Consider the following 22,651-nt stretch of genomic DNA (forward strand, 5'->3'; position numbering starts at 1 on the left):
AGAGAAGAAAAAAAACGCCGAACAAGATCGAAAGGTACACAAAACAGATCAAAATCATTAGCCTTCGGAGGAAACATGAAGAAGCAGTCAGTGTTGTGCAGTGTGATTCTGCCTGATCTTGGACGTGGGGACGACGATGCGTTGCTGCCGGTTTTTGCCTGAGGCACACAATCTGGTGATCCGTTTTTTCCCTCTTCCTTCTGTCATCGTGATGCAACCAAATCGTCGGCGTCGCCTCGGTCTCGGTCTCCAGGGCTGGTGAAGTGGTGCCAAAATAGTTATTTTAGTGATCAGATTTATAAGGAAATTGTGATCAAATTTTAGTATAAAACATTTTGTGTTTGGTAGGCTACATATATGTATTTGTGAACTGTATTTAGTAACTTAAATAGATAGATCTTTATCTCTACAATTTCAATTGATCCTGATTTGGCCACTCTCATAAGAAATCTTACGTAATTTATGAAACGCCCTACCCCGCTATTGGTAATTAAGTGTGTAGCTTGTTCTTTCTGAGCAAACGGATGGATCCACAGGCTATTGCAAACCCACTGAAAAGTGACCCGCTACCAGCCCTGCGGGACTGCCGGCTGCTGCTAAAGAGACACATACCTCGAAACCGGACCGGTCACCGGTCTGATCCGGCAATGGCTGTCTTCCGTAGATCTGTGGGGTGGGTAGGCAACTGGTATGATTTCAAAGAAAAAAAAATCTACCCGTGGTGACGACCGGCGACAGGTCAGACAGAGATGCAATTTAAGACGCGTGGAGGGGGGAAGGCGAGGAAGGCGGCAGTGCATTTAATTGATCAACATCCATCATTACGACGACAAAAAATGCAACTCATGGACAATGCGCGCGCTTTCGGTGCAGTTTTCTGAATCAGGACATCTTTGCAGTTTGCTAAAGTGACGGGAACTTAACATGATAAACGAGCTGATGATGAACTTTGATTCGTCTTCGTCATTATTGTATTGGAGATTTTTGAAGGGCATTTCTGTTCGATAGTTCAAATACCTTTCTGAAGTTCACGGCCTAATTGTTACCAAGCAAGAGTGTCCAATACGGCACCAAATATGACACCCTTTATGACGGCTTAAAAGAAGGGTTCAACTTATGCCAGGTACCTAATCGACAGCTCTTCACTTCATGCTCATGGGAATTGGGCTGATCTGTTTGGCACTATTTTTAGTTGTTGCCCTCCACTCTACCGTACATTTACGATTGGTGCAATAAGTTGCACCAATTTAATTGTGTTTTGTCACTCCGTGTGAACGGCCAAATGATAATTTTACGACCCGAATGCAATGAAGGTTTGCATTTTATTTCTATTGTACCTTCTATTCATTCGAGTTATTTTCGAATTCATGAAACGATCTCACGACCTTGTTGCTAATTACGTTTATTACGAAGTTGCTTGAATTTTAACACGTTGGTTTATTATTTAAGTAAATGAAACCCGAACCAGACTTGTCTAGCACAAGACACTGAAGACGGTCTTACAGTTGAGGTCGAAATACGCGTATCTGTCAAAGGATACAAACTGTAGTAGAATTAAATAATATATATTACAAAATTTGGTTTTCATTTATTTATAGTATTCCACTTAAAAGCTTGAAGATTTATTAACAAGATCACCTCTTCAAGGAGACGATTACAAGTTGCCTAAAAAAGGTAATTCCCAATCAATCGTCGCCATGTTTTCACACCTGCAAAAACTCAGCTCGACTGCTGCGATAAATAACCGCTACGCACTGCCATGCCCATAAAAAGCTACCTCTTTATCACAAAACCGTATTACAGCACCGAAAAGTAGTAGTAAAGCCGGCAAACCGTAGAGGCCCCCATTTATAACCGACGTCTTGTAATAGGACAGATTTCCTTGTAGGGAGATTTTTAAAATGGGTTCTGCGCCTTGATCAGCGGAAAGATGCCGCCATGAAACAAGTAACACGTCGAACAAACCATTAAGGAGCGCTCCGGAAATCGATTTATTATGTGTCAAAGAACCGAGCTCACAGAATTCCTTTACCGGGCCTTCTTCGTTATGGCGTTTAGGCGATATTACAAAACCTTCGAAAGCGAAACCGCCTAGGTCAAGGTACCCGTACCCAAAAGTCGTCACTATCAACGACTAGAGAACTGATTTGCATAAATTTCCCACAACGAAGCATAAAACTCGTTCTATCAATTAAATGAGCTCCCATAAGGTTGCCACGACGTAACTTGTTGGATTCCCCGTCTGTTCACCGCGCGATCGCCGAATGTCTGAAGAAGTCTTCAAGCCGCGGGGCCCGTTCGAACTTGTTTTGCATTTCGAAAAGCTTTTCTCCAAACCATGGCTTGTGGAACGGTACACCGTGGACAAAACCAATTCGTCATCGCACCACCACCACTGGAAAAGAGGCACCACACTCGGTGCAAAAACTCTTTTAAGACAATCGAAAACAACAACCGAAAAACGGGAAATGGCAAAAACAGACAACAATCGTAGGCCAAAACGCGTGTCGCGGTCCCGTAATAGGCTCGCCGTTCCGCGCCACAATCTATAGTGGAAGAGACATTTTCTGACTGCGAAAGCATTTTTATTAAAGGACGGTGTGGAGGCGGAAGGAGGGGGAAGTAATGATTACCTAGCGATCGTACCGCGTACACAATAAATAACTGTCAAAATACAGTTGCGTTAGCTTCGTTTCAGAGACTGCGATCGTATTCGAAAACTAGTCGCCGATTTTTTACCCTGTCTACCGCGATCGTCTTTTTTCAGGCCTTCCTAGGCGGTTTCAAGGTGGGGATTAAGCCAAGCATGGGTGTAGCCAGAATTTCCATGAAGAAGGGACGAGCTATCTCAAAAACTAAACTATGAATGATATTATGACCGATGGAAAAAAAAGCCGAGTTTTAACGCGTCTTGGTTCATTGTATAGGCTTATTTAAGGGTCAATTCGTTTTGTTGTTTCGTTGCGGTCTCAGACGGGAAATTTTGCCGTAGGTAGCTTAGCCCCGGAATATTCCAGCCTTCTTTGTCGTACACGACTGTTGCATTCTACAAGAATTCAACAAGAATGTATAACAGTTCCTCCGTGAAATCACTGAAATAAATTCCATAAGAAATTCCAAATTTCTACAGAAATCTCTCAAATTTTCGAAACATTCCTTCAATGAATTTTTCAGAAATATTGCCAAGAACTTGGCTCAGAATTCCTCCAGCATATATCCAGGTATTTTCACTGGTACTTCGCGTCCTTCAAGATTTTGTTTCAGAAATTTATCAATATATCCTAAAACAAGACATAAGTGCACGAGTTTTATATTAATATTTGAAAAATTCAAGAGTTTCAATAACACGTCCAGGAATTTTTTAATACATTCCTGCAAATATTTTCGATTAAATACTTTTGAGAATAACACTCAAAAATTCTTTAGAGACTAAAAAAATTAAAAAAAAAATGCGCGCTCAATCTACCTTTTCTTGTGTTATCCAGATGATAGTTCTTCAATCATTACTACTCATACTTTTTAGAATTCTACCATACATTTTCCATGAATTTCTTCATGAAATACATCCTAGGATTTCTTTATAAGTTCGCTTAGTGTTGTGTCTGAGAAATTCATTTGAAATTATTTTAGAATTTCTTTTAGAAATCCTTTCTTGCACACTTTTTGAAATTCTTTCAGAATCAACAGTAAAAACCAACTCCATAAATCTTTAATTTATCTTAGTTCATTAAAAAATCCTATATTCTCTGGAACATGTTTGTGTAATTTTACTTTTCTACACCTTTCGAACATGCTACAAACAACGCGTTGGTATGAATAAAGGTAGCATTTACTACAAAGCTACTGGTAGTTGGCTACAGAGGTTGCTACACATGCTTTGAGATTGCAGAATTGAATGAAATTATTTACTTTTGAGTAAAAATCGTAAAAAAACGATGTGCGTTGCGATATTTTGAGAGGTATTTTGAGATTTCCATAGGATTTTCGAGGTTTGGAAAGAGATATGAGATTTCGGTAAGATCACCGACCGTAGGAAATTACAATTTCCCCCGGCATTACGATAATTATGTTACTTCCTAACATTTCTGGGATGCATAAAGTAATTCTGAATTTTAATCCCCGATTCTCAGATTTCCTTTGAAATTCCGGGAACTCTGTAAGAGTTTTGGGATTCCGATAGGAATTCTGGATTTGTTATGATAATTCAGGAATTTTTTGAAACCAATTTAGGAATATTGTGGAAATATTAGAAATCTGGTAAAAACTCTAGAATTCGGGTGGGAATGGGATTTCGGTTATCGATCTCTTGGAATTCTGTGACTATCTTTGAAACGGTATTTCTGTAAGAATGCATGAGATTTAGGTGGTATTCCTGCCAATTATGGAGTGAATCTTTGGAATTCTGATGTAAATCTTCGAAATTCTTGTAAAAACCTTTGAGATTCAATTCCGTTGAGATTTCAAAGCAAAACTTTAATATAATTTAAAAGATTATATTAAATATCTTTTTTCATTGATACCACCCAATATCTTACTCAGAAGCTCTTCTTCAAATTCCATAATTCAAAGATTTTTCTAGTCAACGTGTGACATATTTGTTTTCCTGGCGGAAATCAAAATGTTGCATTTGAATGAACGCTGGTTAAAAACATTGTTTATTTTTCAAAGGAAGCTTTGAAAAATTGTTGTCCTCAATGGAGAATTACAAGATTAAAGTTTTGCTGAAATCTGAAGTGAGTATCAAGAAAATTAAAATAGAAGGTGTTGTAGTAATTGCTGTAGGATTTTTCATGTAATGGCTCGATAAATTTCTAGTATGATCCGAGAAGTAAAGCTAAGAAAAATATTCAAGGGAAATTTCTAATTATTTCTGGGATATTTTGTAAACTTGCTAGGTGAAAGCTTGAAAACTTGCCAGCCCAGAAAGCATTCCGGGAGAAATTCGTAGAATTGCATAAAAAACTGCTTGAGGCAAATTCCCTACCAAGGGGAATGCTTGAAGATGGTGTGAAATTCTAGGTCTAATTCGGAAAAAAAATGGGATGATTCTGTGTGGATTCTTTGATAATCTTAGCAATTTTCTGGGAATTCCAGAAGGTAAACATGAGAAATTTCTGAAAGAATCTGTAAAAATGTTACGGATGAGTCTCAGAGTTATCGGTTCTTTAGGATTAATTTTACAAATAACATCTTCTTCTACAAAAATCAGCTCACATTCAAAGAGCTTCCAATTCTTAAATAAATTCTTCTTAAATTTGCTTTAGGAAAACCTCCGGCAACGCTGATACCTCAAGCAATTTTCACGAGGATTACTCGAAAAATTCTCCATGAAAATCTTCCATATCGGTCGTTGTTACTTCTAGGATTAACAAAATGGAATAACAATACAAGAAACGTTACCGGATTTCCTGTAAATTCCTCGTGGGGTCCCTACGGTAATTGTTTTCAGTAATTATTCTAACCATTACCATCCTGAAATCTATTAGGAACTTTTCCATGAGTTTCTCAACAAATTCAAACAGGATGAATTTCGGAATCGTTGAGGTCTTCGTTGAGAAATTTCTGGATGAATTTTCAAAGGAATTGATCAATTTCTGAATGTACTCTTGATATAACTACTGGTTGAATCCTTATTGGTTTTCTGAACAAGTTTTTTGGGAACCCCTGAAGGAATAGCTGGATTGATTCCTAAAATACTCTTCGTGGCAATACCTGACCGAATATGTAAGCTGTTAATACCTGATTTAGTTTAATGCTTGCCGAAATGTCACGAGGAATACCTAAGTAAATTCTTACAAGTAATATCTAAAATATGTATGATCGGATTCCTTGAAGAATCGTCACTCAAATGTAGGAGTTCGGTCTGGTTTCCGTTAAATCTCTTTTTATTCTCGTCCAGTCACTTTCTGGTATCTCATTTCAGGCATTAGGTCTCTAAAGCTCCTAATGTTTGAAGTCACTACCATCACAAGTATCATCAGAATCCCACAGAATGTTTTTTGGAGTAGTCTTTAAAGAAATTTATTTTCGGTGGGATTCATGGAAGATTAGAAATTTGAAACACATTTCCGAAAACATCTTAATGTATTGTTGAAAAAAGAGCTTCCTTGATGAATTTTTCGATGAATTTTTGTATAGTTTTTTTTTTATATACAGTAAGAAAAACTAATGTTACATCTTCTATATAAATAAAAATGGAGTGGTGTTTGTATGTCACGAAATGGCTTGAGAACGGTCCAACAGATTACCGCAAGATTTTCACTGTTGCACTCCTCAAGGGATGCGACGTGTTCGTGCGAAGAAAAAATTTGGGAAAGTCGCCGGGTTTATCGGGAAAACGGGAGAAGACTAAGGTGTAATTTGTATGGGGAATTTCTTGACGTTTTCCAACAGCCTACTTGATGGCAAAACGAAGTTTGCCGGGACCACTAGTATGATATAAAATTCATGGTAACGACATAAAATTGAAATGATTTAAATTTAATGGTGTTTGAACTTGAAAATATCCCTGGCCACGATCACAGGGTTTGACGGTGCCAAAGTAGAAGGTGCACCATAATAATACCCGTCTGTGAAACATATCACCTTCCCAATACTTTGGCACACCTCCAACGGTTCATGATTTATCATGAAACGGCTGCATTCAGGCAGAGGATCTGTTAATATGTTTCGGCATATTATCAGGTCCTCTTCGAACCGAGGGACCGCCAGGGCTCATTAGTTACTTATAAACCAGTGCTGGTTGTTGATGTTTCAGTTCGTTTACACGAGCTGTAGCATCCTTTGTACTAATCAGCAATGGTGGTTAAGTTTCGAAGCCAACGTGTGATCAATCGTTTTATAATGCAACATAAGAATGGGTGTTTGGTGGAACTGTGCGTTACACTCGTCGTTATTAAATTTAGTGATTGTGAAGGTGCTAATAGTGATTTTATAATTAAATCTATAGTGATGAAAATTTAAAAATTAAGGTGGAAGTGATTCTGATAGTTTTGTTAAAAATATAATAATAATTATGTGAACTCTACTAATTTAACAATGGCCATAATACATTGTGCAATCATTTTTCTGAATATAAACTTAATTGCCTAGTTCTTCAAACGTGCATGATAAAAGTGTTAATATGTAATGACAGCGAGTGTAGAAGAATGGATCGAAGTGATTTTTTTTCAATGTAACTTTCTTGATCATAGTGCTAAATCGTAGTTTGAATAGTAATGACTCTACAGCAACAAAAAAATGATACATTTAAATTGAATATCTTTTAATTACTTAGTAATGCTCACAGATGGGAATGCTGACAGATTTATATGAAAATGGTGTGATGTGAAAAGTGATATAATAGAAAGTATATCTGAAGTGTATTACGAAAGTTGATGAGTGATAATCGGTAACTATTTCGTTCTTCACTTTAACCACTCTAGTAGCATTTCAGGCCTTATCATAGTTTGATAGTAGTCTGAACTACTAGACTGCAAAACTACGGCAAGGGCTGATTGCTGCTAGCGTACACAGTGACCATTTGAGCAACATTGCTTAGGAACGTCTGTGTGATGAACGCAATAGAGGCTTATAAAAGCAAATGTTGGGAAGGAGCTTAGGGCAGATTAAGAGTGCCAGTACTACCCCTATCGCTACCGACAAAAAAAAATGGTGTTTGAACTTGAAAATACGTATTTTTTTGTAAAATTACGTCCAATGTGACCGACAATTTTTGTGAACAATATCACAACGTAACAAAAATGACATTTTTGCGTGTCTCAAGGATCAAATTATGTGTAGATTTGGAGTTGCTGAATCTGATGCCGTTCTCAGAAATGTTCCAGCACGTCACAAATTTTAGCTACATGTCGCCTAAGTTTTATAAAACACTGATTTCATTGATGTTTACATGGAATTTCAAGTATGATTTAACTTTCATGTCAAATATAATATAATATATGGATTGAATTTGGATGAAATCGATTTTTTCAACATGCTTCCAGTTTCCATACAAAATTCTGCGTTGTTCGTATATGGAAAAATACTATATTTTTCTGAACCATCAAAAATAGCTATTGAGCTATTGATACGTATTGTTACACACCTGAAGTTTGAATTATGTGCCAAATTAAGCAAATAAATTGCCATACAAGATGGCAAAGTTGCATGCAAGTTGGCTGAAATAGTCAAATTTTGCATATTCATCAGCAAATATCTCCAAAGCTAGACGTGCTATGATATTTCTGAAAACGGAAATGAATTCAGCAACCCTTAATCAAGTTAATAGAGGTATTTTGGTGCTTGAGACAAAATCGTGTTCCGCAGTGTATTCAGTTCAATGTGACGGAAACCTACGTCATTTGTAACTTAATTTTACGTCATTTGTCAATATGTCGGGCATATATAAAGTAAATTTCAACTATTCTTTCTAAGTGTGTAACTAGTATATCTGCTCATGATATGCTTAGCAGAAACCTTTTGAATTGCATAAAAGATATATGGAGGATTCCTTGCAAGGCAACAATTGAAATTATTGCGTACTGTTGATAAAACATTGCTACACTGTGCGAACGAAACGTTTAAACCTCTGCGATATATAAGGCACATAATTGGAGCGTGGCTTGTCGATATTTACATGAAATATCATGTAAACTTCAATTATATGTCATTTATTCCAGCAGGGTCCTGTGAAATTACGTGATATGTAACACAATTTTACATGTCTTCGTGCGTACATCGCATATTTGAATATGACGTGAAATCATCATTATTTTTAACAGTGCAGTATAATTTTTTTAGGGGTTGTTCGCAAACTACGTTCACTTTTCTAAAATTTCGTGTTAATTTTAATCTTTTATTTTTTTATAAAAGAAGCGAATCTTTTGACGTGAATTTACATCCATGGTGACCACACCAAAAATAAAAAATAAATTACGAAGTGACGTAAAAGTAAAATAATGATAAGTAAATGACAAACCGAATTTAGTACTACACCATTTAATTCCTCTAGAACTTGTATTCTTTGACAGATACGCGTATTTCGACCTTAACTGTAAGGCCGTCTTTAGTGCCGTGTACTAGATTCGATGATAATATATTTTTACGCCATCATGTATCGTGTATCAGTAATTGTGACTTCATTCTAATAACAGATGCAATAAAAAATGAATACGATACCCATGGCGATGCTCTTCGCGATACAGAACAAAGCGTCTTAGTGTTTTCGATGAGAAGGAACACTTACCACCTGATTAGTAAATTACGTAAAATTACACTCGAATCAGTGTAATGAAATAGATGAAATGACGTAGCTCGACCAATTACATCAGTCTATACATGTTATTACAACAACTTGAATGCAATTTTACCAAATATTCACGACGCGAGTGATATTACAAATTATTTTTTGCTGTGAATGTTTCATCCAGTAGCAAGATTCACTCCATTACATCATCGAACACTTCCACACAAACACACTGGTTCGCCTATATTTTATCACCTACATCACTAAGAACTTAAAATGTTGTTTCACTCATAAATTTACGATTGGCAATCTATTGGGATCTTTTTGTTTTTCACTGCACTCGCCATGTCCTTCAACGACTTCTTTTGGAAACAAACTATTATTATTTTTGCTTCAGGATGCCAACAAAGTCAATAAACATATACATTTACGTCCTCGATGATTTCCAATTGCGTCTTACAGTAATCCTTCTTAGCTTTAGATGTAGTGAATCAATGTCGCAGGACTTATTTTTCAATTTAATGTAAAATTAGGTAATTGACCATTGAAGTTTTACGATACATCAAGAGAGATGTTAAATAATGTCATGTTATTGTTTCAGTTGTAAATAAATTAAGTCTAATGAGGTTTACGTCTCCCGTAAATCTCAATATTTCTAAGAGTGTGGTCATTCGGAAGCAGGGGAAGGATGTCATGCCTAAAACCACGGTCAGTACAAATATTGAATATGTTATATCCCATGTAACAATTCTACAGCAATTTGGCCTTCGTGTGGATTTATCAATGTTTTATGATAGTTACGTGAATGCTATATTAGCTTGAGGCGACATTTAACGTTGCTAGAAGGTAATATTTTGTAAGTCAGCTCTTAGTTGTTTTTAAAACCTTTTAGAGACCAAATATAACAACAAAATGTTGTGGCTACAAAACCAGCTTTATTGTAGCATATAATACCTCATTTAAACAGCTTGTAGTGGCTGAATGACACTTATTTGCCACGGCTATGATAAAAGATTGATACAATACAGTAGACTGATGCAAATTTTGAAATGTTTGCTCCCCTATGATTAAACGGTGTCAATTATGATGAAAATCATTCTCCCAAAATGTGAAGTGATTTTGGAAGAAAATTGATTGTGCACACGCAAATCAAAGTCTAAGTCTAAATCATGCTGAGATGATCATTCAATTACTTTCAGAGCAACACTGCTGTTTTGCAGTAGAACATAGTAGCCTGGATTACTTTGATGTATGCTTCCCGCCAGAAGCACCACTGTTGCCTGTCGAGCAGTTGGTTAAGCATGCAAAATGCAAACCCAGTTTATGATTATAAATAGCAATTTATCCTGACCTCCAATCAAAATGTGGTCTTCGGCAAAGTTGTAGCTGAAAGCATTTCACATTAGTGTTGGTTCAATTTTCCATAAAATATTATGACGAAGAGGTAGAGGGCTGAACACAAAGGGTTGGCGTTTTCCATAGTAATCTCCATATAAACTTCGAACGGCGTGTGTACAGTCAAATTTCTTCCGAATCATTTCAAACTTTGGGAGGATACTATTTACCTGAGACGAGACTCGCGAAGACGGTCTTCTTTTTCTGTGATTGCTGAGTTTTTTTCTTATTCCACATTGTGTTTATACCAATTATGCGCATGCTGTTCAAATCCTCACATGAACCTCTCAGCAAAAACTGATTGAGTTTGCATCACAGCGAATCATAAATAGCCGTTTGAGTGAAATTCCATGCCAGAAAACGTAGCAGACATTAGAAATAATTAATCTTCTGCTTAGATTTATCAGCAACTTTGGAAAAAACTGCTCCGCCGACTGAGATTTTTAATAACAGTTTACTTTGAACACAATACTTTTCACTTTTTCAGCCATAAAAACGGTGGGCTGCATTTGACGTTTCGTGAGAGGGGAATCTGGGCTGCATATGACGTTGATATTTTTCCTCTTCGCGAGTCTCTCTCTCAGCTATTTACCATAATAGAAGTCGTTTAAGCATAGGGGAGCAATCATTTCAAAATTTGCATCACTATACACGTTGTTGTTATAAAAGCTGCTTTTAAACTGATTATCTTGCACTTGAATCTGGATAACTTACCTTATTATACCTCTTAAATCAGTATTTGGGCTCTTGATATGCGATAATACCATAAGCATTGCGAATTTATAACCCACCACACCATCATTGACATTGCGTTATCAATCAAAAAACCTATTTTTAATTGAAAACGCCAAACTATTGTCCGTTTTTCATTGTTTTTGCGTATTTTCTTCAAAACAGCACCCTCAAACTGTCAAACTTTATTGAATGCTGCTTAGTTGCCATAAAATGTGAAAAAAGCTGAGTCATCTTCGATCAGCATTTATTAAGGCAATTTTAGATCCACAAATGCCGAATCATAACAGTGTGCCCTTATTTGTGTATTTATAATGACAAAACAGCATTTGTTGATGAATCTATAAATAATGGTCCCGCCATAATAATTTCCCCCGGTTGCCACAATTTCACTTTTTTAAAATCATATTATGATAATTAAACTGACTGAACTAAACTGACTGAATATAATTTGAAGCACTATTACTGCCCAATCAAACCAAGAAATGTTGTATTCTTCACCTGGCGGTTTATTTTAGCAAATGCTAAATAAGTAGAAGTAGGCCACTTTCAGAGGGGGCACAGGCAAACTTGGTTATTTCTCGTCACATTTCATATTAGTAAATTTACATTAGTAAATCTCACTGGGCACTAGAGATCTGAGCACTATATCCAAATCAATCACTTCAAATAAAAAAAATAAATTATCATAGACGTGTTTTCAATCTTATTTTGTTTTGTTTACATTGGAATAAATCCGGCAAGATCGACGTAATGATAAAATCATTTTCAAGGTGAAACGACATTTATCTAGAACAGGCGGCCTCAAAACAGCTACCATTAATGCTATTTTGCTTTATTTGTGTGACATAAATATGCACTTCATAGCCTCTTTCAGAGTGGGCCAACTAGTCACGTTCTATTCTACAAGAGGTTTTGCGATGAAGGCAAAGGTACCTTGACAGTGGTTTTATGGGCGTCTATTTATAGCACCCTGGAAGTAATTCGTACAACTAAAATTGTTAGTTGGGATGAACAGAAGATCATGAAGGGAAGGGGTTCTGGAAATACCAAAACTATAGTTTTTTTAGTTTTCATTTGTTTAGTGAACTGCATAAATTCTCCAATAATTTTATCATGACGCATTATCAGGGGTTGAATTCTGAGAAATTTGAGTGTATCTCTCACTTATCGCTCTCTGTGACAATCATGAACCGCAACACACCATGAGAGTCTGTTTATGGTCTACTGTTACAGCTCTGATTATATTGGTGGGATAACAGTGCATGCACCCAACTAAACAAGCTCCAAACCTGAGGATAAATATTACTATCAGATGATAGGGGATTGTTTATCATGCCAGTAATGTAACACCTAATCTCAATGGTAAATGAGTTAGAGAAATAGGTTTTATCATCGTTATCTTTTTAGGGCTCTCGTTTGTTGCTGCTGTTTATCAATGTTGTTATAACTTGCGAAACATTGTACAGATGCGATGTTTTCTTTGTTTGCTTCGATCGTGCTTCGAAATCAATTGAGAACAATTCTGCAATGCCTGTGGATAAGTGCTGGAGACAATCTTCAAGAATTGAAACACAATATTGAATTCGTAGCGACATTTTTCCATCGGTCAGGGGAAACAACGCCCCTTCCCATATGCCCTCTCTGGCTACGCCCATGGAACCAAGCCTACCATAGAGTCGTCGTTGGTATCGGTCAGCTGTACGCGTTGATAGAAACACATGTTTATTTTCAGTCCGTCAATTTAAACCATCAAAAGCATATTTCAAATGCGTAAGATACCGCCACAAACGGCCTTTTGCCAAGTCTGAAGATCACCCGCCATTCGAAGGTAGAACATGCTTTGCTAAGAAGAAGAAGATCTTCCCGAGTTCGGGCGTCGTTGTGTGACTAATTAATTGAATTATGTGCTCGAGCTAACGAAGAAAGAAGAAATGGAGCGATCGTTCGCCAACTAGCACACGGACTGTGTGTTACAAATGCTAACATATGACACTAGTTCAGCAGCTTGTTCGGGGACTGTTTGGTCAGACACATATGCCATCGAATCGAAAGGCAGTGACAATAACCTTTTTGTGTGCTTAAGCCCCACTCGAAACTGATCCAAGCGCGATCGTCGTGGCATAATGGGTGGTAGGTGGAAGGTAATCGATCGCGATTAATCACCGCCACCAAGTGGCGCGTGTTTGTAAGCAAGCACCGTTGTTACACGCGAGTGTTTTAGTCTATACGAGCGATCACATACGCACTAGGGTGGTTCAAATTACAAAAATGTTTGAAAATTTGAACTTCTGTATCTCTACTATAATCTATCATTTTCATTAAAAAATTCTAACCAGGCGTTGCAGAATTCGCTCTCAATTTATTTCGAAGCTAGATCAAAGCAAGCGAAGAAAAACATCGAATCGGTATCGGTCCATAATCGGCAATGCTTTGCAAGTTGTAACAAGCTTGATAAATAGCAGCAGCCAAAAAAAGAGCGATGATCATCAGACGATCATGATGTGTTGCGGCTCATGATTGTTACCGAGAGCGATAAGTAAGAGACGCTCTTAATTTTCTCACAATTCGACCCCTGCTCCTAACGCTTTTGGGCCACCTTTGAATCTATAACAAAATAGCTGAACATTTGACAGGGCTTCATTTCCATCATGAAAATAGTAAGGAAGATATGAAAGACTTTTTTGTTTGGGGGGTTCCACCATAATACAAACAAGCTAGTACGCTCTGACTGGTTCATGGTGGCGAGCTGTATGCCCTACAACGCAACCGGATACGGCGAGAGTTGATGAAATTTGTTTGGACACTCAGCAGTTGCTGATTTATGAATCGGGTAAGGAAAGGTGGAGGCAGGGGTCAGTGAAACGGAATCCGTCTGTGAGCAATAAGATCAATAAACGTCTAGCGTGCTTACGATCGATACTGGGAATTCGATTGAAGAAGTTCAGTTGAAGCACGCAATGTGATTAAGCTTTGTTTGGAGGCAGTTTTGTTGAAAAACTTGATCAATGCGATCGCTGGATCAGCATTGAGAGAAGTTTAGTCTAGTACATGACCTGAAGACGGCCTTACAGTTGAGGTCGGAACAAATCTATTAAAATATCGAGGACATTATAGGGGTCCAGAAAGCCGTTGCGGTAAACGCATAGCTATTCAGCAAGACCAAACTGAGGGTCTTGGGGACGAATCACACCGGCCGACTCTCAATTATCAAAGAATGCTCTCAGATAATAACTGCGAAAGTGCACATAAGAACACTAAGCTGAGAAGCAGGCTCTGTCCCAGTTGGAACGTAACACCAGAAACCAAAAGACACTTTAACTTCATCAGCTATCATCATACCGTCCATATCCCGTCACAATCCTTTCCATCACTAACCAAGAACAAACAACACCTTCTCTCTACTTGGCCGAAATCTATCTCAAGGGCTCCGTTCTTGGTGCTACGCACCGCCGTTGTCGTCTGTGTTTGTTCTACGCCAGAAGCGCCTTTGATGAAGAGTAGTAGTTTATTCATCATCCGAACATCATCAGCCATGGTTCGTGTTCAAATGTTTCGGCAAACAAAACATGGACCTGCGCATGACCACCTCCTGAGCTGAGAAGGCACCAGACCAGGAAGTTTCCCTCTATCGGGATATACTCTGATTGCAGCTGAACGAAATTTCGGGCCAAATGCTCATGCATACCGTTAGTGCAGTGCAGTGTGCAACTTGTTGTTTCGGGCTTATAAAATGCATTTATCGGTGCACCGGACGGTTCTGTCCCACCTCACTAGTCGATCGGTTAACATACTACGCGTTCAGGTTGGACGCTTCGAATTCGTTCCTTACGATGTTGTTGTTCGTTGACGCTTTGCTCGTTTAGGATTAAAGACCGGTAAAATAAAAGAAATTTGTAATTTTAGTGTGGAATATATTTCTGCGATCAAGTTCCCAGGTTTGAATGAAGAACAGGGATGGTAACGGAACAACAGTAAACAATGTGAGTTTAGTGGTCAAAATTATCAAAATAGTGACCTAAAAGTGAATGTGGATTGAACAACATCAAAACTACAAGTGTTTATCCAATAAAAAAGGCCTGCAAAGGAAAATGGATATCGAAATGTGGTGAACAGTAGTAATTTGAATTATAACATAATACTCATTCGACCGGGATAAAGCTTGAGAGCGAAAAACTGTTTCTAGTTAAAACTCAGGTCACCTGATTATAATTGCTAAAAAACATCATGCCAATCGGGTTTTTGATTTATTTTTTCCACATGGTACCATAAAGTTTTCTGAGTATTTTTGTTTGCATTTTAAATCGCGAGAATTCAATGAAAATAAAAAAAAATCATTAACTCTCTGAGAGACGGATAACATAATGACAGCTCAATTTTTTATCAACAATTTGAGTGCTTTTGGTTTATCGTGCACAGTTTGTTTACAAATCTCACAGGAGGCCATGGTGCGAGGCACGGCAGACACAAAACAAGGCAGTCTCTTTACTTGTGTAAAAATCAATTTTTATTGTAAACATGTCACGTAATTCCTATCGTAACATATACTATCTGGATCACTAGATTAGTTTTCCAACAAATTTTTTCGAGGTGGATCGGAATGACGTCCTCAAGTAGCTGTCAGCTTACGGAATATATAACCTTAAAAATATTGTAAACCGTGGGTGCGAGGATTGAATTTAGGTTGTCTCAATGAACATGGATGAACTTTTCAATCTAATTTGCAGGCCCTCAATGTTAATACTTCCGGAGCTTAAAGATAATGCCAAATATGGTTTTGGAGTCAGGTTTGAAAAAGAAATAATCTCAACACCCGTCAAAAACCCAATTAGAGGGAGACCCCACTTCTTATTTTTACGATTTTCCCTGTCGATAAATAAATTGTAAACGCCAATGAGTTTTACTTCAAACTAACCTGTTTTACTGTTTATTACAGCGAGAAACTAGTTTCAACCGTTCTACTGATCGGGATTACAGCTTTTTTTCATTTATTTTTATCTTGCCGATGTTTTGGCATTTTGTTGGATCCAACAAAAAAATTGTTATCCACCCAAAAATTTGTTAGCAACTAAATATTATTGCGGTTTCCTAATGAAGACCCGTTAAGTTTGAACTAAACAAATTGGAATTATATTTTGATTTTGAATCAACAAAGAGTAAGAATTAAGAAAAAGAAATAAAATGTTTAAATCCTGCTGATAACATTAAATAAATGTTTTTTTTTTTTTAATTTCTGAAAAAAAGAGTAACAGAAAAGAACACTGAAGTTTCTTCTATTACACAGCGCAACAAAAATGACATTTTTGCGTGTCTCAAGGATCAAATTATGTGTCTTTAGTAGATTTGGGGTTGCTGAATCTGATGCCGTTCTCATAAATTTCCCAGCACGTCACAATTTTTAGCTACAGGTCGCCAAAGTTGTATAAAACATCGATTTCATCGATGTTTACCTAAAATTTAAAGAATATTTTATCAAACTTTTTTGTCATCTTATCCATCTAGCATGCAAAAGAAGACTTAAACTTTCATTTTAGATGTATTTTGATTGAAAATGCACGATTAAATTTAGATTAAACCGATTTTTTTCAATATACTAAATTCTTCGTTTCTCTTGCATAGCAAAATACAATACTTTTCTAAACCATCAAAAAATAAATTTTCCGGGTCAAAAGTATTACAAACTTTGATGATAAGTATTGTTTTACACATAAAGTTTGAATTCTGAGGCAAATTAAGTAAATAAATTGCCTAACAAGCTGGAAAACTTGCATGCAAGTTGGCTGAAATAGTCAATTTTCGCATTTTCAACAACCAATATCTCAAAAACTAGACGTGCTATGATATTTCTGTAAACGGCAATGGATTCAGCAACCCTTGATTAAATAAATAGAGGTATTTTGATGCTGGAGACAAAAACGTGTTCCGCAGTGTTATCCAAATTATGAGTAGAGTATCTGCGTGAGATCTAGCAGAAATCAACAAAGAAATTCATGTAATCGAGTATTGAAGATTGAATTCCTGTAAGAATTTCCGTTCGTAAAATAACCATTGCAAAGAATCCCGTTGTAAATCCTAGAGATTTCAGAGATTCGTATCCCACAGATATTACGAAGATTTCTTTACAGATTCCACAAAAAAGAGTTCTAGTGATTTCTTTGGATATTTACAGAAATATATCAGAAACACTTCCATCAAAAGTTCCATACAATTGTTTTAAAGATTTTTTTAAAACAATTAAATTGTTAAAAAAAAACACCTTAAGTTTTTCGTACAGGATATCTTCCAGCAGTCTAATTATGATTCTTCGAAGTATTTCTACAGAATACCTTCAAAAACTCTCCAGAAACTGGTTCGTAATATCATGTAAAAAAATTCCACCGTTTTTTAAACTCATGTCATGTCAATTTATCGAGGTTTTTCCACGAAGATTCTCCAGGTGTTCCTTACAACGATTTCTGCAGTGTTCTATTTTTTTTTCTTCAATTTATTGCTGTACACATTTCAACACTATTTTTCGACCTACAAGAAATTTTTGTCAATTTTCTGATTTTCATACAAAGTAGTGCAAATTTGAGTACGGACCCAGCTAATTTCGAAATTTAGTTCTAGATCGAAAATGGCTGCTCCTCTCCATTCCTGTTTTTTTTTCAGGAATTGCCGGAACATTTTTTTTTCACATTTCCTTGACAATTACTAGAAAAATTTCCTATAGAAATCCTTGGGCAAAAATTTCGAACAATTTTCTGCGAGAACACTCTAGGCAATATCTGCAGAATCTCTGAAAATAGCTTTTTTCATGTTGAATATTCTGATTGAAACCTCAAAGGAAATCCTCGAGTAAATGCTGAGGAAGTTTGTGGGAGACACACTGGATAAATTTACGGAGAATCCCATAAAAAATTTACTTCTTTTTAGAAGTTTGTGGAACAACAAATTCCTAAAAGAATATATCTGGGGATACTTTATAAAAATTACAGCTTCAATCTTATCTTGCGTTGAATTCTTGAAAAATATGTGAACGAATATCTTGGAGGAATAAATTACTGCAGAAAACGATTGAGGACTTCCTTGAAAAACTTTTTGTAGAATTACGGAAGAAATCTTTGGAGCGATTTCTGGGCGTATCCATAGTGTACTACCTGTCCGACTGTGAACTTCTTCTCAGAAATTACAGGAAGATTTGTTGTTGGTTGCTTTGGAACAAAACCCCAATTGAATTCTGCATTGTACCCTATCTTTTGTTTGGTCTATTTGGTGTTGGGTCATTAGGTCGAAGTACGTTAGGAAGAAACACGTTAGGCTGGATGGCTCATTAGGTCGAAAGGGTCATTAGGCCGAATGGGTGAACATGATAGTAGACATCTGCTTTCATAATTGTTCTTGAAATAAGAGAAGAATTTTAGATAAAGCTTTGCCAAAATTAAGAAAATAGTTTCAATTTTATAGTATGAGCAATGACAGTAATCAATGTTATCTGAAAGAACAGCATATGTTTAAAAGAATGAAACATTTCAGATAAAAAAGGCGTAAACTATTCATTGAAGCATCATAACTTGAAATAACAATTATGAGAAGACAAAATCTCATGAGATCGTAGGTAGCCATAACTTCAATAAGTATGTATGTATCATTCTAAAGAATAGCCAATGTAGAAAAGAAGCTAAATTACTGATGAATGTATATGAAACTTTTTTTATGGAGCACAAAATTTAGCTTAACCTAACCATGGTTGCTAGAATCAACTCGAAGGTCGGCTGGGATTGGCCTTAATCTTCTTCAGTGTGCATAATTCCGTGCCTTTATTTACACAGGGTCAACAACGGCGCTGGCTACGTCCTTGCAGTCAGGTGAGATTGGGGGAAGGAATATTAGTGTGTAACCTTTGCTATTTGGAAATCGTGTTTGTCTCTGTATCTCCACAAGAGTCACTGGAAGAGATGTTCGTTAATGGGGATGATCGTTGGGTCACAGGATTCACTTTGATAAACGATTAGACCGTGATAAACAATTATTTGCGAGATATAAACATGCTTATAAGTTTATTATTTTTTGTTTTTATGAAATATTTCTGAGTAGAAGAAAAATAATGTTGACACTTAAAGTGACGAACCATTCAAAGTTTAACAACTACCGAAAAGCTAAACATTACATATACTTTGCAATTTGATTAAATGGACAAATTGATGTGAAGTTTCGAAAAAGTTACACGTGTTCTCAGTGCGAATCGAACGTACGACTCCCTGACCTCTAGTTACCCCTACGCCATGAGAGGACTCATAGACGCAGAAGTTAACCTGAATTCGATTTCAGCTCAATAATCACGTGGACCACGTGACATAAATGCATAAAAGTTACACGTCTTCTTGCTTCTTATTGCCTTGAAAAACTTCTACCATGATATGTCCAAAAATTGCTGAAAAGATTTACTAAAAATTCTCACAAGGTTTCTTCCAGGAGCATTTCACTAGCATTCCCTTCCGAATGTCTTTTTGATTTCCTAAAGTAGGGATTCTTTCAGACACTTACATAACAATTTCTAAAGCGAATTCATAAGAATTCTCTGATCGACTCTCATTGGGATTCCTTCAGGCTGCTCCAAATATTTTTCCGGAGATTTCTTAAATACTATGAGTTATACAGAATGTCTTCAAATATTATTCAAAAGTAAAGACATCAACTTGGAAGAATGAGCTAACATATTCCTAAAAAAAGGATAACAAATACTATACGAGACTTACGAGAATCCCTGGAGAAATTCCAAACACGTTTCAATGTTTTTTTTTTTTAAATAAGCCACGGATAATTATTTGAAAGAATTTTTGGAGCCTAATAGGGTAAAAGCACCGGTTTTGGCCAGCCTAAGAGAAAATGTCAATAAAAATTAAATGGGAAGCCGTATTTATACTACAAATATGTCAAATGCAAGCTTTCAATCCATATTATGTGTGTAAAATATCAAAACTGAGCTAAAACCATTTTTCGCTTTGAAAATCCCGTTGGTCAATATAGGCCAACGGAGCCAGTTTCGGCCAGAGATTTAACTTCGGTTCCTAAATTGGCCAATCGCATTTGTTTCTCATTTGAGTGGCCAAATTAGGAGTGACATGGCCAAATTAGATGTGTGGGAATTAAAATTATAAGGATAATGAATTGTTTTTCTTGTGTTTTGAATCAATTTGGACGAGTAAATGAATGTAGCTCTATCATGTGAATGTGATCTACAGAACACAGAAGGTTTCATGCTGATTGGCTGTCTAAAACGGTGTATAACCCCCTATGGCTACAACTGGCGTATGGCCAGAACCGGTGCTTCTACCCTAGTTGTTATTTCATAGCACAAAAAAATGTAGGAAAATACCAAAAAGTGTTTCTGGCATACTTCGAAAACATTTTCGATGTAATTCTAATTGTTGTCTAAGGGGGAACTCTAGGAACATCTTGAGATGAATTCCCGGAAAATGTCATGGGGGGATTCAGAGAAAAATTTTTGCACACATTATGAAGAAATTGATTAATAAGGCCTTTTAGTTGATAAGGATGTTAAAATACAGACAATTGCAGAAAATTTGTCACTAGCGCAACCTAGCGGATAAACTGTCATTCAGACTCTTTACCGCCAGATAGCCCAAAATCTGCTGAATATATTTTCAATTTTCAATCTGTCGAATAACTTTGCCAAAGTCACCAACCTTCTAGCTGATATGGCTTTTGAGGTAGAGAGAATTGAAGATTTGTTTTTTACTAGCGCCACCAAGCGGATGAATTTCCAATCAGACTCTTCACCGCCAGATAGATTTTTTTTTTCAGATTATTTCTGAAATTTTTCTGGAACTTTCTCACTAATTCGCAGATTTGACTGGAATGAGCTGATTAACAGCTTGAAGTAACCCCGCTGAGCTGAGTAGACCGAGATTTCAATTCGAAGCACTTTGTGAAGTATTCCCGCAAGAAGAATATTTGGGAAATTTTGCTTTTACAAAATAACGAGTTCGAAAACATTCAATGAACTGGAAAGAACAGTGTTCCAGAATATTCTTGAATGTTCCGCTAAGCAGTAAATGTACTGCTCTAACATATAAATATACTGTTATAGTATTCTAAAATTGCTGTTATAGCTCTCAATGAAATATTTTAAGACGTTACTTATAGTCAGACCTCTGGGATTTTACATACATGATTTTTGTATATGTAGTACATAAAAAATATTTACAAACTCCTGGAACAATACAACGAAAAATCTAAGAAAATAATGAATTCCCGTAAAATTCGAGAGCAACTTCAGAGAGAGTTTGTGTTGGAATTAAGATAGCTATTTTTGGAATTCAGATAGCAATTTTTGATGGAGTGGAAGATACCTTTAAATTTCTTTGCTTGGATGTTTGTGGAAATACTATAAAAATCCCCGAAAAATCCTGAGAAAAAAATCTTGGATAATTTCTTAGAGCAAATTGTGCAGTAATAGATGTACTGAAAAATATGAACAAGAATGTGATTTGTCACCAACTCCTCAGGCTTTTTTGGAAGAAGTTCGAGATAAGCGTGTTAAGCAGTACCTGAATTTTTTTAGATACAATTTATTTTATGGAAGGTTTTGTTTTGAGAAATCATGAATAAAACTGCATAATTGTCGAAAAAAATACAAAAAAAAAAAAAGAAATGGAAACATTTTGGAACGATATGGAATTTATGATAAAATCTCTAGAAAATTTCTGGAAGAAAACATGAGCAAGTTCAGAGATAAATCTTGGAGAAACCTTTAAAGCCATGCTTGGAGAAATTTCAATAAAAATCTCTGGAATATTTCTGAAGAAACCTAAGGAAAAATCTAGTATAAACTCATCAAAGAAATAAATCAAATTTTCCTGAAATAAATTGAACCAATTCTCGCTAAAACTAAGCCGCCATCGGCACACATCGTTAGAATTCTAATTTTATGTCACTAATCGCTAGCATATAGTAAAACTTAAAGGGCGGTCCTTTCGGTTCTCTCAAATTGGTGGACCCCTCTTAGCAGCTACCGCCAGTTTGCTAAAATGTCCATTTTTTGATAAATCATAGGTATTTCTTAGCGTGATATGTCTCATATTTCTCTTAGAACACATTGAAAACTTAATGGCATCGTCTAAAGAAAGAATATAGCTCTCATTTTTTTTATTAATTTTTATTATTTTATTCATTTAAAATTTTCTGAATTATTTCCAAAATTTTCTGCTTTTTGAATATTCTTGAAATCATTACTCTATTTACAAAATCCTCAGCTACCTTTTCAAATATTGATCCTTATGTCCTGCTTCTTTT

At 36.3% G+C, this 22,651-nt stretch overlaps 1 protein-coding gene across 6 annotated transcripts in view; it reads left to right on the top strand.

The window, feature by feature from the left end:
* LOC23687794 (probable G-protein coupled receptor Mth-like 1) overlaps positions 1 to 22,651 on the top strand; it is a 427,687-nt gene that overhangs the window by 13,098 nt on the left and 391,938 nt on the right. Inside the window, exon 1 of one of the 6 annotated variants that reach the window (XM_021848074.1) lies at positions 15,098 to 15,231. The exons of 4 other annotated variants lie outside the window; for them this stretch is intronic. The gene's annotated coding sequence lies outside the window, so the exon portion shown is untranslated. Of the gene's footprint in view, positions 1 to 15,097; positions 15,232 to 15,254; positions 15,337 to 22,651 lie in introns of those variants that run through there. One more of the 6 variants, XM_021848073.1, reaches the window with a different exon arrangement.

The sequence above is a fragment of the Aedes aegypti genome, chromosome 2 (assembly GCF_002204515.2).
Source record: "Aedes aegypti strain LVP_AGWG chromosome 2, AaegL5.0 Primary Assembly, whole genome shotgun sequence".
Classification (NCBI taxonomy): Eukaryota; Metazoa; Arthropoda; class Insecta; order Diptera; family Culicidae; genus Aedes; species Aedes aegypti.